Source organism: Bombus terrestris, chromosome 2 (assembly GCF_910591885.1).
Source record: "Bombus terrestris chromosome 2, iyBomTerr1.2, whole genome shotgun sequence".
Taxonomy (NCBI): domain Eukaryota; kingdom Metazoa; phylum Arthropoda; class Insecta; order Hymenoptera; family Apidae; genus Bombus; species Bombus terrestris.
This window is the reverse complement of record NC_063270.1, coordinates 6586179-6605530: the sequence shown is the minus strand read 5'-3', so window position 1 is coordinate 6605530 and position 19352 is coordinate 6586179. Positions and strand designations below refer to the sequence as shown.

Here is a 19352-nt window from a genome sequence, read left to right as displayed (position 1 = left end):
CGAACCTAGAGAATTATATACGAAATCCACATTATGGAATATTCAACCAATTAACGATCCGAGAAACAATGAGAATAACAATACATATACAATATATATATTTTACATAATGGAAAATTACATTGTGAAATGTATATATATGTATATATAGACACATATTATTATATCGAACAACTACTCATCTAATATACAAAACCACCTTGTAAAAATTACATTACTGAACATTCAACTAAACCAACTGAAGATTTATTATAATAATATATATATATACATAGATATGTGAAATATCAGCGTTGTATATAACCAGAAACAATACAAATGTCACACGACTTCTTCAACAACTTCGACTCTTCGTTCCTGCCGACAGCACCTCACACGATGACTGCGTCTTCTAGGGCCACTTACGGATTCTTTACAATTCTTCTTCTTCTTGCACTGAAATATATGCAGTGAATAAAACACGAAAGAAGCAGGATGAACTAATTAAAAGAAATCATAACAAGATACACACTGAGATAGTCCGCATGGGAACCTCTGACAAAGATACCTCCGTATCTATCATTAAACGCATAATAATCAAGATGCACAAACCTCATTTGGAAGTCGATACCACTCACAGCGTGCCAATGCAAGGGAGAAAAAGGAATGAAATTGTATTTCGTGAAGACGTTTCACCACTTTCCATAGATCAGAAACTGGAGTTACACAACTAATAACCTAATAACAAGAAAGTAATATAAAATATATACGATTTAATATATAGCAAATATGGACATATAAATCTACAAGGAGCAAAATATATCTCATATTGTCAAATAAAACCAACTTGTCAAAAGATCATCAGGACACGACGCCAACGAAGGTGCCACTGTGCCTACTTTGGTGGAAAACCGCCCCTTCGGCATCATCCTTCGCACATATTCACACACGCACGTCGATCACGTCATCTCGTACCATTCACATATCTTCCTCCTCTTGCACTAAAGCAAATTCACAAGTTTACAGAAACAAACAACATGCGAAACGAGATAGAATACTAAAAACACATACTCACACAGTTCGCACAGGCGCGGACGCTTTTGTGTCCATGACTCAACATAACCTGTAATCACCAAAAGAAGATAAAAACCCCAATAAACTAAAATACCGAAATAGCGATCGCATACTAAAAATCACTGATCAAGATTCATATAACCAAAATTCATAACACGCCATTATGAATACAAGATAACCTCAAAATATAAAACTATACAATTTTATAATTAAATCAAGCCCTCACGATCACACTACAACGACTACAAAATGATATATTAAAACTTACCGTTATGTAAAAATACTTTATTGGAAGAAACAAGAAATAACGCGTGCTACACATACAAAAGCCACGGCGGAACTGCGAGATGACCACCGCTATGAAGGGTTACAAGAGCATCGCAGATGCAACTTCCCCAAAGACACGTTGCTACACGCGTATGGAAAGTCCTTGCAATTTTGACAAAACGGATTGCACGTGCCCTGATCGTTCCCATTGGCATCAACAGGAAAGGATTCGGAAGGATTGCAGACGCAATCTCGGCGAAAGACAAACCACTGCAATATCCACATTTTATCACGTATTTTGAATGTTTCCATCAGCATCGAAAAGGTATACGAGAAATCAAGACACGGCGTGGGATGAAGCAAACAAGACATCAACAATCATCAAAATCCACGTTCTCCCATGGAAACTCTAAAAAGCCTGCAGCATTGCGATACCCACCGGAACGAACTGTCACGTGACTGTCATCCCATTAGGGATGTCATTATAAAAAGCGTAGCGACACAGTTCAAATCAGATAAATTGTTAGCGTTCGGGAGAATTTAGCGAAAATAAGGAGAGTAATTGTTAGTGGTTCAGTTAGAATAAAGAAGAGTAATTGTGAAAAGAGAGTAACTGCCATTAGTTGGTTCAGTTAGAATAGAGTAAGAGTAATTGTTAGCGTTCGGGAGAATTTAGCGAAAATAGAATAAGAGTAATTGTTAGCTGTTCGGGAGATTTTGGCAAAATTACAGAAGAGTAATCGTTATCAGTTAGAATAAAGAAATTGTTAGTGGTTCAGTTGAATAAGAGAATAATCAGAGTCAGATTAGTTGTTAGCGTTCGGGAGAATTTAACGAAATTAAAGAAGAGTAATTGTGATCAGTTGATTTAATTAGAATTTAAGTTAGGATTAGAGAATAATTCTTCGTTCCAGTTCGAGTTTAAGAGTTACGAGATATAAATGTTATTAGTCAGTTAGAATTAAAACAATAGTTGGCTCAAGTTTTGTGTTAGAATTTCGAATTGTTAAACACGTCCGGACACACTGTTGTTTACACTGTTCAAGTTAAATTATGATTAAAACAAAAAATTATAGAAGTGTCAATCTTTGTAAAACCGGAATCATCCCAACGGCCTGCCCGTTCATCAAAGGAGGCCAACGTCAGGTGAGTTAACTTTTAATTATTATTAATAATTAATAATTAAAATAATAAATAATATCAATAATTAGTATAATTCGTCATTAATTCCGCCAGTAATAATTATTTATAATATAATTGTTTATTCCAAACAATCCTCTCCCGTGCTAATATTCCTGCGCAAAGCAGGTTAGCCGAAACGTGGAGATTGTTGACCAGTGGCCTAAACTCCAATCAACGCTACTTAATCTAACAAGAAATATCTAATTGAAACAGTCCGTAGACTGTTTCTGCTGGCAGCGACTACTACATTGTTTAAAATTTGAAAATTTGGATAGCCAAACCTGACAATACTCTATAACGTTAGACGTTACAACGTAAAACTGTATAACGTTATACGTTATATCGTAGTAGTGTATAACGTCATACTATATAACGTTATACGTTATATGGTAATAGTATATAACGTTATAACGTAATAATATATAACGCTATACGTTATAATGTAATGGTATATAACGTCATACGTTATAACGTAGTACTATATAACGTTATACGTTATACCATAAGGGTATATAACGTTATACGTTATATCGTAATACCTTATAACGTTATACGTTATACCATAGAAGTATATAACATTATACATTATAACGTAATACTATATAACGTTTGACGTTATATCATAATAGTACACAACGATATACGTTATAACATAATACTATATAACGTTACACGTGCATAGAAATAGTACATCACGTTTTACGTTCTATAGTAATAGTATATAACGTCATAGTATATAACGTTCTACGTTATATCGAAATAGTATATAACGTTATACCTTATAACGTATTACTACATAGCGTTATACGTCATAACGTAATACTATTTAACGTTATACGTTATACCATAAAAGTATATAACAATATACGTTATAAGGTAATACTATATAACGTTAGACGTTATAACATAATACTGTATAACGTTATACGTTATATCGTAATAGTGTATAACGTCATACTATATAACGTTATAACGTAATACTATATAAAGCTATACGTTATAATGTAATAGGATATAACGTCATACGTTATAACGTAGTACTATAGCACGTTATACGTAATACTATAAGGGTATATAACATTATACGTTCTAAAGTAATACTGTATAACGTTATACGTTATAACGTAATAGTACATAATGTTATACGTTATAACGTAATACTATATAGCGTTATACGCTATACCGTAATAGTATATAACATTATACGTAATATACCGTTATACCGTAATACTATATAACGTTACACGTTGCATAGTAATAGTATATAACGTTATACGTTAAAACGTAACAGTATATAACGTCATACGTTATAACATAATACTATATAACGTTACACGTTGCATAGTAATACTATATAACGCTACACGCTGTATAGTAATACTATTTAACTTTATACGTTATATCGTGATAGTACATAACGCTATACGTTATATCGTTATACTATATAACATTATATGTTATAACATAACAGTATATAACGTTATACGTTATGACGTAATACTATATAATATTTTACGTTATAACGGATTAGTATATAACGTTATACGTTATGACGTAATAGTATATAACGTTACACGTTATAACGTAATAGTATATAACGTTATACGTTATACCGTAATACTATATAACGTTACACGTTATAACGTAATAGTATATAACGACATACGTTATACCGTAATACTATTTAACGTTACCAGTTGTATAGTAATAGTATATAACGTTACACGTTGCATAGTAATAGTATATAACGTTACACGTTGCATAGTAATAATATATAATGTTATACGTTATAACGTAAAAGTATATAACGTTACACGTTATATCGTAATGGTATATAACGTCATACGTTATAACATAATTCTATATAACGTTACACGTTGCATAGTAATACTATATAACGTTATACGTTGTAACGTAGTAGTACATAACGTTATACGTTATATCGTAATAGTATATAACGTTATACGTTATATCGCAATAGTATATAACGTTATACGTTATAACGTAATACCATATAACGTTACACGTTGAATAGTAATAGTATATAACGTTATATGTTATATCGTAGTAGTATAAATCGTTACACGTTATAACGTAATAGTATATAACGTTACACGTCGTATAGCAATACTATATAACGTCACGCGCTATATAGTAGTACTATTTAACGTTATACGTTATAACGTAATACTATATAACTTTATACATTATACCGTAACAGTATATAATGTCATACGTTATAACATAATACTATATAACGTTACACGTTGCAGAGTAATACTATATATCGTTATACGTTATAACGTAAAAGTATATAACGTTACACGTTATAACGTAATAGTATATAAAGTTATACGTTATAACGTAATAGTATAAAGCATTATACGTGATAACGTAATAGAATAAAGCATTATACGTTATAACGTAATACCATATAACGTTACACGTTGTGTAGTAATACTATATAACGTCACAAGCTGTATCGTAATACTATTTAACGTTATACGTTATAACGTAATACTATATAACGTTATACGTTGTATGTAATACTACATAACGTTATACGTTATAACGTATCTGTATATAACGTCAAACGTTATATCGTAATACTATATATCGTTACCCGTTGTATAGTAATAATATATAACGTTACACGTTGCATAGTAATACTACATACCGTTATACGTTATAACGTAATAGTACATAACGTTACACGTTATATAGTAATACTATATAACGTTACACGCTGTATAGTAGTACTATTTAACGTTATACGTTATAACGTAATAGTATATAACGTTATACGTTATAACGTAATAGTATATAATGTTATACGTTAAATGGTAATATTATATAACGTTATACGTTATATCGTAATAGTATATAACGTTGTACGTTAATTCGTAATAGCATATAACGTTATACGTTATAACGTAAAAGTATATAACGTTACACGTTATAACGTACTAGTATATAACGTCATACGTTACAACATAATACTATATAACGTTACACGTTGCATAGTAATACTATATAACGTTATACGTTATAACGTAATAGTATATAACGTCATACGTTATAACGTAATAGTATATAACGTCATACGTTATAACGTAATAGTATATGACGTCATACGTTGTATCGTAATAGTACATAACGTTTTATGTTATATCGTAGTAGTATATAACGTTATACGTTATAACGTAATACTATATAACGTTACACTTTGTATAGTAATAGTATAAAACGCTATACGTTATAACGTAATAGCATATAACGTTATACGTTTTATGGTAATAGTATATGGCGTTATAGTTTATAACGTAAAAGTATATAACGTTACACGTTGTAACGTACTAGTATATAACGTCATACGTTATAACATAATACTACATAACGTTACACGTTGCATAGTAATACTATATAACGTTATACGTTATAACGTAATAGTATATAACGTCATACGTTATAACGTAATACTGCACAACGTTACACGTTGCATAGTAATGCTATATTACGTTATACGTTGTATAGTAATACTACATAACCTTATACGCTATAACGTAATAGTATATAACGTTATACGTTATAACGTAATAGTATATAACGTTATACGTTATAACGTAATAGCATATAACGTTATACGTTATAACGTAATAGTATAGAGCATTATACTTTATAACGTAATACCATATAACTTTACACGTTGTATAGTAATACTATATAACGTTGCACGCTGTATTGTAATGCTATTTAACGTTATCCGTTATAACGTAATAGTATATGACATTCTACGTTATAACGTCATACCATATAACGTTACACGCTGTATAGTAATGCTATTTAGCGTTATCCGTTATAACATAATAGTATATGACATTCTACGTTATAACGTAATACCATATAACGTTACACGTTGTATAGCAATACTATATAACGTTACACGCTATATAGTAATACTATATAACGTTATACGTTATATCGTAATAGTACATAACGTTATACGTTATATCGTAATAGTATATAACGTTATAGGTTATCACGTAATAGTATAAAGCATTATACGTGATAACGTAATAGTATAGAGCATTATACTTTATAACGTAATACCATATAACTTTACACGTTGTATAGTAATACTATATAACGTTACACGCTGTATTGTAATGCTATTTAACGTTATCCGTTATAACGTAATAGTATATGACATTCTACGTTATAACGTCATACCATATAACGTTACACGCTGTATAGTAATGCTATTTAGCGTTATCCGTTATAACGTAATAGTATATGACATTCTACGTTATAACGTAATACCATATAACGTTACACGTTGTATAGCAATACTATATAACGTTACACGCTATATAGTAATACTATATAACGTTATACGTTATATCGTAATAGTACATAACGTTATACGTTATACCGTAATACTATATAACGTTACACGTTATAACGTAATAGTATATAACGACATACGTTATACCGTAATACTATTTAACGTTACCAGTTGTATAGTAATACTATATAACGTTACACGCTGTATAGTAATACTATTTAACGTTATACGTTATAACGTAATAGTATATAACGTCATACGTTATAACGTAACTGTATATAACGTCATACTTTATAACGTAATACTGCACAACGTTACACGTTGCATAGTAATGCTATATAACGTTATACGTTGTATAGTAATACTACATAACGTTATACGTTATAACGTAATAGTATATAACGTTATACGTTATAACGTAATAGCATATAACGTTATACGTTGTATAGTAATACTATATAACGTTACACGCTGTATAGTAATACTATATAACGTTACACGCTGTATAGTAATACTATTTAACGTTATACGTTATAACGTAATAGTATATAACGTCATACGTTATAACGTAACTGTATATAACGTCATACGTTATAACGTAACTGTATATAACGTCATACGTTATAACGTAATACTGCATAACGTTACACGTTGCATAGTAATACTATGTAACGTTATACGTTGTATAGTAATACTACATAACGTTATACGTTATAACGTAATAGTATAGAGCATTATACTTTATAACGTAATACCGTATAACTTTACACGTTGTATAGTAATACTATATAACGTTACACGCTGTATGGTAATACTATTTAACGTTATACGTTATATCGTAATAGTACATAACGTTATACGTTATATCGTAATAGTATATAACGTTATACGTTATAACGTAATAGTATATAACGTTATACGTTGTAACGTAATAGTATATAACATTATACGTTATAACGTAATACCATATAACGTTACACGTTGTATAGTAATACTATATAACGTTACAAGCTGTATCGTAATAGTATTTAACGTTATACGTTATAACGTAATACTATATAACGTTATACGTTATAACGTAATACTATATAACGTTATACGTTGTATAGTAATACTACATAACGTTATACGTTATAACGTAAGTGTATATAAAGTCATACGTTATATCGTAATACTATATATCGTTACCCGCTGTATAATAATAATATATAACGTTACACGTTGCATAGTAATACTATATATCGTTATACGTTATAACGTAATAGTATATAACGTTATACGTTATATCGTAATAGTATATAACGTTATACGTTATAACGTAATAGTATAAAGCATTATACGTGATAACGTAATAGTATAAAGCATTATACGTTATAACGTAATACCATATAACGTTACACGATGTATAGTAATGCTATATAACGTTACACTCTGTATAGTAGTACTATTTAACGTTATACGTTATAACGTAATAGTATATAACGTTATACGTTATAACGTAATAGTATATAATGTTATACGTTAAATGGTAATATTATATAACGTTATACGTTATATCCTAATAGTACATAACGTTGTACGTTAATTCGTAATAGTATATATCGTTATACGTTATAACGTAATAGTATATAACGTTATACGTTATATCGTAATAGTATATAACGTTATACGTTATAACGTAATAGTATAAAGCATTATACGTGATAACGTAATAGTATAAAGCATTATACGTTATAACGTAATACCATATAACGTTACACGATGTATAGTAATACTATATAACGTTACACTCTGTATAGTGGTACTATTTAACGTTATACGTTATAACGTAATAGTATATAACGTTATACGTTATAACGTAATAGTATATAATGTTATACGTTAAATGGTAATATTATATAACGTTATACGTTATATCCTAATAGTATATAACGTTGTACGTTAATTCGTAATAGTATATATCGTTATACGTTATAACGTAATAGTATATAACGTCATACGTTATAACGTAACTGTATATAACGTCATACTTTATAACGTAATACTGCACAACGTTACACGTTGCATAGTAATGCTATATAACGTTATACGTTGTATAGTAATACTACATAACGTTATACGTTATAACGTAACTGTATATAAAGTCATACGTTATATCGTAATACTATATATCGTTACCCGCTGTATAATAATAATATATAACGTTACACGTTGCATAGTAATACTATATATCGTTATACGTTATAACGTAATAGTATATAACGTTATACGTTATATCGTAATAGTATATATCGTTATACGTTATAACGTAATAGTATATAACGTTATACGTTATATCGTAATAGTATATAACGTTATACGTTATAACGTAATAGTATAAAGCATTATACGTGATAACGTAATAGTATAAAGCATTATACGTTATAACGTAATACCATATAACGTTACACGATGTATAGTAATACTATATAACGTTACACTCTGTATAGTAGTACTATTTAACGTTATACGTTATAACGTAAAAGTATATAACGTTACACGTTATAACGTACTAGTATATAACGTCATACGTTATAACATAATACTACATAACGTTACACGTTGCATAGTAATACTATATAACGTTATACGTTATAACGTAATAGTATATAACGTCATACGTTATAACGTAACTGTATATAACGTCATACGTTATAACGTAATACTGCATAACGTTACACGTTGCATAGTAATACTATATAACGTTATACGTTATAACGTAATAGTGCATAACGATATACGTTGCATAGTAATACTATATATCGTTATACGTTATAACGTAATAGTACATAACGTTACACGTTGTATAGTAATACTATATAACGTTACACGCTGTATAGTAGTACTATTGAACGTTATACGTTATAACGTAATAGTATATAACGTTATACGTTATAACGTAATAGTATATAATGTTATACGTTAAATGGTAATACTACATAACCTTATACGTTATGACGTAATAGTTTATAACGTTATACGTTATAACGTAATAGCATATAACGTTATACGTTATAACGTAATATTATAGAGCATTATACTTTATAACGTAATACCATATAACTTTGCACGTTGTATAGTAATACTATATAACGTTACACGCTGTATAGTAATCCTATTTAACGTTATCCGTTATAACGTAATAGTATATGACATTCTACGTTATAACGTAATACCATATAACGTTACACGTTGTATAGCAATACTATATAACGTGACACGCTGTATAGTAATGCTATTTAACGTTATCCGTTATAACGTAATAGTACATGACATTCTACGTTATAACGTCATACCATATAACGTTACACGTTGTATAGTAATACTATATAACGTTACACGTTGCATAGTAATACTATATAACGTTATACGTTATAACGTAATAGTATATAACGTTATACGTTATAACGTAATACCATATAACGTTACACGTTGTATAGTAATACTATATAACGTTACACGCTGTATAGTAATACTATTTAACGTTATACGTTATAACGTAATAGTATATAACGTCATACGTTATAACGTAACTGTATATAACGTCATACGTTATAACGTAACTGTACATAACGTCATACGTTATAACGTAATACTGCATAACGTTACACGTTGCATAGTAATACTATGTAACGTTATACGTTGTATAGTAATACTACATAACGTTATACGTTATAACGTAATAGTATAGAGCATTATACTTTATAACGTAATACCGTATAACTTTACACGTTGTATAGTAATACTATATAACGTTACACGCTGTATGGTAATACTATTTAACGTTATACGTTATATCGTAATAGTACATAACGTTATACGTTATATCGTAATAGTATATAACGTTATACGTTATAACGTAATAGTATATAACGTTATACGTTGTAACGTAATAGTATATAACATTATACGTTATAACGTAATACCATATAACGTTACACGTTGCATAGTAATACTATATAACGTTACAAGCTGTATCGTAATGGTATTTAACGTTATACGTTATAACGTAATACTATATAACGTTATACGTTATAACGTAATACTATATAACGTTATACGTTGTATAGTAATACTACATAACGTTATACGTTATAACGTAACTGTATATAAAGTCATACGTTATATCGTAATACTATATATCGTTACCCGCTGTATAATAATAATATATAACGTTACACGTTGCATAGTAATACTGTATATCGTTATACGTTATAACGTAATAGTATATAACGTTATACGTTATATCGTAATAGTATATAACGTTATACGTTATAACGTAATAGTATAAAGCATTATACGTGATAACGTAATAGTATAAAGCATTATACGTTATAACGTAATACCATATAACGTTACACGATGTATAGTAATACTATATAACGTTACACTCTGTATAGTAGTACTATTTAACGTTATACGTTATAACGTAAAAGTATATAACGTTACACGTTATAACGTACTAGTATATAACGTCATACGTTATAACATAATACTACATAACGTTACACGTTGCATAGTAATACTATATAACGTTATACGTTATAACGTAATAGTATATAACGTCATACGTTATAACGTAACTGTATATAACGTCATACGTTATAACGTAATACTGCATAACGTTACACGTTGCATAGTAATACTATATAACGTTATACGTTATAACGTAATAGTGCATAACGATATACGTTGCATAGTAATACTATATATCGTTATACGTTATAACGTAATAGTACATAACGTTACACGTTGTATAGTAATACTATATAACGTTACACGCTGTATAGTAGTACTATTGAACGTTATACGTTATAACGTAATAGTATATAACGTTATACGTTATAACGTAATAGTATATAATGTTATACGTTAAATGGTAATACTACATAACCTTATACGTTATGACGTAATAGTTTATAACGTTATACGTTATAACGTAATAGCATATAACGTTATACGTTATAACGTAATAGTATAGAGCATTATACTTTATAACGTAATACCATATAACTTTGCACGTTGTATAGTAATACTATATAACGTTACACGCTGTATAGTAATGCTATTTAACGTTATCCGTTATAACGTAATAGTATATGACATTCTACGTTATAACGTAATACCATATAACGTTACACGTTGTATAGCAATACTATATAACGTGACACGCTGTATAGTAATGCTATTTAACGTTATCCGTTATAACGTAATAGTATATGACATTCTACGTTATAACGTCATACCATATAACGTTACACGTTGTATAGTAATACTATATAACGTTACACGTTGCATAGTAATACTATATAACGTTATACGTTATAACGTAATAGTATATAACGTTATACGTTATAACGTAATACCATATAACGTTACACGTTGTATAGTAATACTATATAACGTTACACGCTGTATAGTAATACTATTTAACGTTATACGTTATAACGTAATAGTATATAACGTCATACGTTATAACGTAACTGTATATAACGTCATACGTTATAACGTAATACTGCATAACGTTACACGTTGCATAGTAATACTATGTAACGTTATACGTTGTATAGTAATACTACATAACGTTATACGTTATAACGTAATAGTATAGAGCATTATACTTTATAACGTAATACCGTATAACTTTACACGTTGTATAGTAATACTATATAACGTTACACGCTGTATGGTAATACTATTTAACGTTATACGTTATATCGTAATAGTACATAACGTTATACGTTATATCGTAATAGTATATAACGTTATACGTTATAACGTAATAGTATATAACGTTATACGTTGTAACGTAATAGTATATAACATTATACGTTATAACGTAATACCATATAACGTTACACGTTGCATAGTAATACTATATAACGTTACAAGCTGTATCGTAATAGTATTTAACGTTATACGTTATAACGTAATACTATATAACGTTATACGTTATAACGTAATACTATATAACGTTATACGTTGTATAGTAATACTACATAACGTTATACGTTATAACGTAACTGTATATAAAGTCATACGTTATATCGTAATACTATATATCGTTACCCGCTGTATAATAATAATATATAACGTTACACGTTGCATAGTAATACTGTATATCGTTATACGTTATAACGTAATAGTATATAACGTTATACGTTATATCGTAATAGTATATAACGTTATACGTTATAACGTAATAGTATAAAGCATTATACGTGATAACGTAATAGTATAAAGCATTATACGTTATAACGTAATACCATATAACGTTACACGATGTATAGTAATACTATATAACGTTACACTCTGTATAGTAGTACTATTTAACGTTATACGTTATAACGTAATAGTATATAACGTTATACGTTATAACGTAATAGTATATAATGTTATACGTTAAATGGTAATATTATATAACGTTATACGTTATATCCTAATAGTATATAACGTTGTACGTTAATTCGTAATAGTATATAACGATATACGTTATAACGTAAAAGTATATAACGTTACACGTTATAACGTACTAGTATATTACGTCATACGTTATAACATAATACTACATAACGTTACACGTTGCATAGTAATACTATATAACGTTATACGTTATAACGTAATAGTATATAACGTCATACGTTATAACGTAACTGTATATAACGTCATACGTTATAACGTAATACTGCATAACGTTACACGTTGCATAGTAATACTATATAACGTTATACGTTATAACGTAATAGTGCATAACGATATACGTTGCATAGTAATACTATATATCGTTATACGTTATAACGTAATAGTACATAACGTTACACGTTGTATAGTAATACTATATAACGTTACACGCTGTATAGTAGTACTATTGAACGTTATACGTTATAACGTAATAGTATATAACGTTATACGTTATAACGTAATAGTATATAATGTTATACGTTAAATGGTAATACTACATAACCTTATACGTTATGACGTAATAGTTTATAACGTTATACGTTATAACGTAATCGCATATAACGTTATACGTTATAACGTAATAGTATAGAGCATTATACTTTATAACGTAATACCATATAACTTTGCACGTTGTATAGTAATACTATATAACGTTACACGCTGTATAGTAATGCTATTTAACGTTATCCGTTATAACGTAATAGTATATGACATTCTACGTTATAACGTAATACCATATAACGTTACACGTTGTATAGCAATACTATATAACGTGACACGCTGTATAGTAATGCTATTTAACGTTATCCGTTATAACGTAATAGTATATGACATTCTACGTTATAACGTCATACCATATAACGTTACACGTTGTATAGTAATACTATATAACGTTACACGTTGCATAGTAATACTATATAACGTTATACGTTATAACGTAATAGTATATAACGTTATACATTATAACGTAGTACTATATAACGTTATACGTTGTATAGTAATACTACATAACGTTATACGTTATAACGTAACTGTATATAACGTCATACGTTATATCGTAATACTATATATCGTTAACCGTTGTATGGTAATAATATATAGCGTTACACGATGCATAGTAATACTACATATCGTTATACGTTATAACGTAATAGTATATAACGTTATACGTTGTAACGTTATAGTATATAACGTTATACGTTATAACGTAATAGTATATAACGTTATACGTTGTAACGTAATAGTATATAACATTGTACGTTATAACGTAATACCATACAACGTTACCCTTTGTATAGTAATACTATATAACGTCACAAGCTGTATCGTAATACTATTTAACGTTATACGTTATAACGTAGTACTATATAACGTTATACGTTGTATAGCAATACTACATAACGTTATACGTTATAACGTAATAGCATATAACGTTATACGTTTTATCGTAATAGTATATAGCGTTACAGTTTATAACGTAAAAGTATATAACGTTACACGTTGTATAGTAATACTATATAACGTTATACGTTGTACAGTAATACTATATAACGTTACACGCTGTATAGTCATACTATTTAACGTTATACGTTATATCGGAATAGTACATAACGTTATACGTTATATCGTAATAGTATATAACGTTATACGTTATAACGTAAAAGTTTATAACGTTACACGTTAAAACGTACTAGTATATAACGTCATACGTTATAACATAATACTATATAACGTTACACGTTGCATAGTAATACTATATAACGTTATACGTTATAACGTAATAGTATATAACGTTATACGTTATAACGTAATACCATATAACGTTACACGTTGTATAGTAATACTATATAACGTCACAAGCTGTATCGTAATACTATTTAACGTTATACGTTATAACGTAGTACTATCTAACGTTATACGTTGTAACGTTGTAGTATATAACGTTATACGTTATAACGTAATAGTATATAACGTTATACGTTATAACATAATACTATATAACGTTACACGTTGCATAGAAATACTATATAACCTTATGCGTTATAACGTAATAGCATATAACGTTATACGTTATATCCTAATAGTATATAACGATATACGTTATAACGTAAAAGTATATAACGTTACACGTTATAACGTACTAGTATATAACGTCATACGTTATAACATAATACTATATAACGTTACACGTTGCATAGTAATACTATATAACGTTATACGTTATAACGTAATAGTATATAACGTTATACGTTATAACGTAATACCATATAACGTTACACGTTGTATAGTAATACTATATAACGTCACAAGCTGTATCGTAATACTATTTAACGTTATCCGTTATAACGTAATAGTATATGACATTCTACGTTATAACGTAATACCATATAACGTTACACGTTGTATAGCAATACTATATAACGTGACACGCTGTATAGTAATGCTATTTAACGTTATCAGTTATAACGTAATAGTATATGACATTCTACGTTATAACGTCATACCATATAGCGTTACACGTTGTATAGTAATACTATATAACGTTACACGCTGTATAGTAATACTATTTAACGTTATACGTTATATCGTAATAGTACATAACGTTAAACGTTATATCCTAATAGTATATAACGATATACGTTATAACGTAAAAGTATATAACGTTACACGTTATAACGTACTAGTATGTAACATCATACGTTATAACATAATACTATATAACGTTACACGTTGCATAGTAATACTATATAACGTTATACGTTATAACGTAATAGTATATAACGTTATACGTTGTATAGTAATACTACATAACGTTATACGTTATAACGTAACTGTATATAACGTCATACGTTATATCGTAATACTATATATCGTTAACCGTTGTATAGTAATAATATATAACGTTACACGATGCATAGTAATACTACATATCGTTATACGTTACAACGTAATAGTATACAACGTTATACGTTGTAACGTTATAACGTAATAGTATATAACGTTATACGTTGTAACGTAATAGTATATAACATTGTACGTTATAACGTAATACCATATAACGTTACACGTTGTATAGTAATACTATATAACGTCACAAGCTGTATCGTAATACTATTTAACGTTATACGTTATAACATAATAGTATATAACGTTTTACGTTATAACGTAATAGTATATAATGTTATACGTTAAATGGTAATATTATATAAGGTTATACGTTATATCGTAATAGTATATAACGTTGTACGTTAATTCGTAATAGTATATAACGTTATACGTTATAACGTAAAAGTATATAACGTTACACGTTATAACGTACTAGTATATAACGTCATACGTTATAACATAATACTATATAACGTTACACGTTGCATAGTAATACTATATAACGTTATACGTTATAACGTAATAGTATATAACGTCATAAGTTATAACGTAAATGTATATAACGTCATACGTTATACCGTAGTACTGCATAACGTTACACGTTGCATAGTAATACTATATAACGTTATACGTTGTATAGTAATACTACATAACGTTATACGTTATAACGTAATAGCATATAACGTTATACGTTATAACGTAATTGTATAAAGCATTATACGTGATAACGTAATAGTATAAAGCATTATACGTTATAACGTAATACCATATAACGTTACACGTTGTATAGTAATACTATATAACGTTACACGCTGTATAGTAATACTATTTAACGTTATACGTTATAACGTGGTACTATATAACGTTATACGTTGTATAGTAATACTACATAGCGTTATACGTTATAACGTAACAGTATATAACGTCATACGTTATATCGTAATACTATATATCGTTACCCGTTGTATAGTAATAATATATAACGTTACACGTTGCATAGTAATACTACATATCGTTATACGTTATAACGTAATAGTATATAACGTTATATGTTGTAACGTTATAGTATATAACGTTATACGTTATAACGTAATAGTATATAACGTTATACGTTGTTACGTAATAATATATAACATTATACGTTATAACGTATTACCATATAACGTTACACGTTGTATAGTAATACTATATAACGACACAAGCTGTATCGTAATACTATTTAACGTTATACGTTATAACGTAATACTATATAACGTTATACGTTGTATAGTAATACTACATAACGTTATACGTTATAACGTAACTGTATATAAAGTCATACGTTATATCGTAATACTATATATCGTTACCCGTTGTATAGTAATAATATATAACGTTACACGTTGCATAGTAATACTATATATCGTTATACGTTATAACGTAATAGCATATAACGTTATACGTAGTAACGTAGTAGTATATAACGTTATACGTGGTAATGTAATAGTATACACGTTATACGTTATAACGTAATAGTATATAACGTTATACGTTATAACGTAATAGTATATAACGTTATACGTTATAACGTAATAGTATATAACGTTATATGTTGTAACGTTATAGTATATAACGTTATACGTTATAACGTAATAGTATATAACGTTATACGTTGTTACGTAATAATATATAACATTATACGTTATAACGTAATACGATATAACGTTACACGTTGTATAGTAATACTATATAACGTCACAAGCTGTATCGTAATACTATTTAACGTTATACGTTATAACGTAGTACTATGTAACGTTACACGTTGTATAGTAATACTATATAACGTCACAAGCTGTATCGTAATACTATTTAACGTTATACGTTATAACGTAATACTATATAACGTTATACGTTGTATAGTAATACTACATAACGTTATACGTTATAACGTAACTATATATAACGTCAAACGTTATATCGTAATACTATATATCGTTACCCGTTGTATAGTAATAATATATAACGTTACACGATGCATAGTAATACTACATATCGTTATACGTTATAACGTAATAGTATATAACGTTATACGTTGTAACGTTGTAGTATATAACGTTATACGTTATAACGTAATAGTATATAACGTTATACGTTATAACATAATACTATATAACGTTACACGTTGCATAGTAATACTAAATAACCTTATGCGTTATAACGTAATAGCATATAACGTTATACGTTATAACGTAATAGTATAGAGCATTATACTTTATAACGTAATACCACATAACTTTACACGTTGTATAGTAATACTATATATCGTTACACGATGTATAGTAATGCTATTTAACGTTATCCGTTATAACGTAATAGTATATGACATTCTACGTTATAACGTCATACCATATAACGTTACACGTTGTATAGTAATACTATATAACGTTACACGATGTATAGTAATACTATTTAACGTTATACGTTATATCGTAATAGTACATAACGTTATACGTTATATCGTAATAGTATATAACGATATACGTTATAACGTAAAAGTATATAACGTTACACGTTATAGCGTACTAGTATATAACGTCATACGTTATAACATAATACTTCATAACGTTACACGTTGCATAGTAATACTATATAACGTTATACGTTATAACGTAATAGTATATAACGTCATACGTTATAACGTAACTGTATATAACGTTATACGTTATAACGTAAGAGTTTATAACGTTACACGTTATAACGTACTAGTATGTAACATCATACGTTATAACATAATACTATATAACGTTACACGTTGCATAGTAATACTATATAACGATATACGTTATAACGTAATAGTATATAACGTTATACGTTGTATAGTAATACTACATAACGTTATACGTTATAACGTAATAGCATATAACGTTATACGTTATAACGTAATTGTATAAAGCATTATACGTGATAACGTAACAGTATAAAGCATTATACGTTATAACGTAATACCATATAACGTTACACGTTGTATAGTAATACTATATAACGTTACACGCTGTATAGTAATACTATTTAACGTTATACGTTATAACGTGGTACTATATAACGTTATACGTTGTATAGTAATACTACATAGCGTTAT

The 19352-nt window shown here is 28.3% G+C and overlaps 1 long non-coding RNA gene across 1 annotated transcript; it reads right to left on the bottom strand.

Moving 5' to 3' along the window:
• Positions 1-753: 753 nt before the first annotated feature.
• LOC125386125 lies at positions 754-1478 on the bottom strand. The gene is made up of 3 exons (XR_007226000.1): positions 1322-1478; positions 1055-1102; positions 754-980 (listed from the first exon to the last, which is right to left on the bottom strand). It is a non-coding gene; the product is annotated as an uncharacterized LOC125386125 (long non-coding RNA).
• Between the last annotated feature and the right edge of the window lie 17874 nt (positions 1479-19352).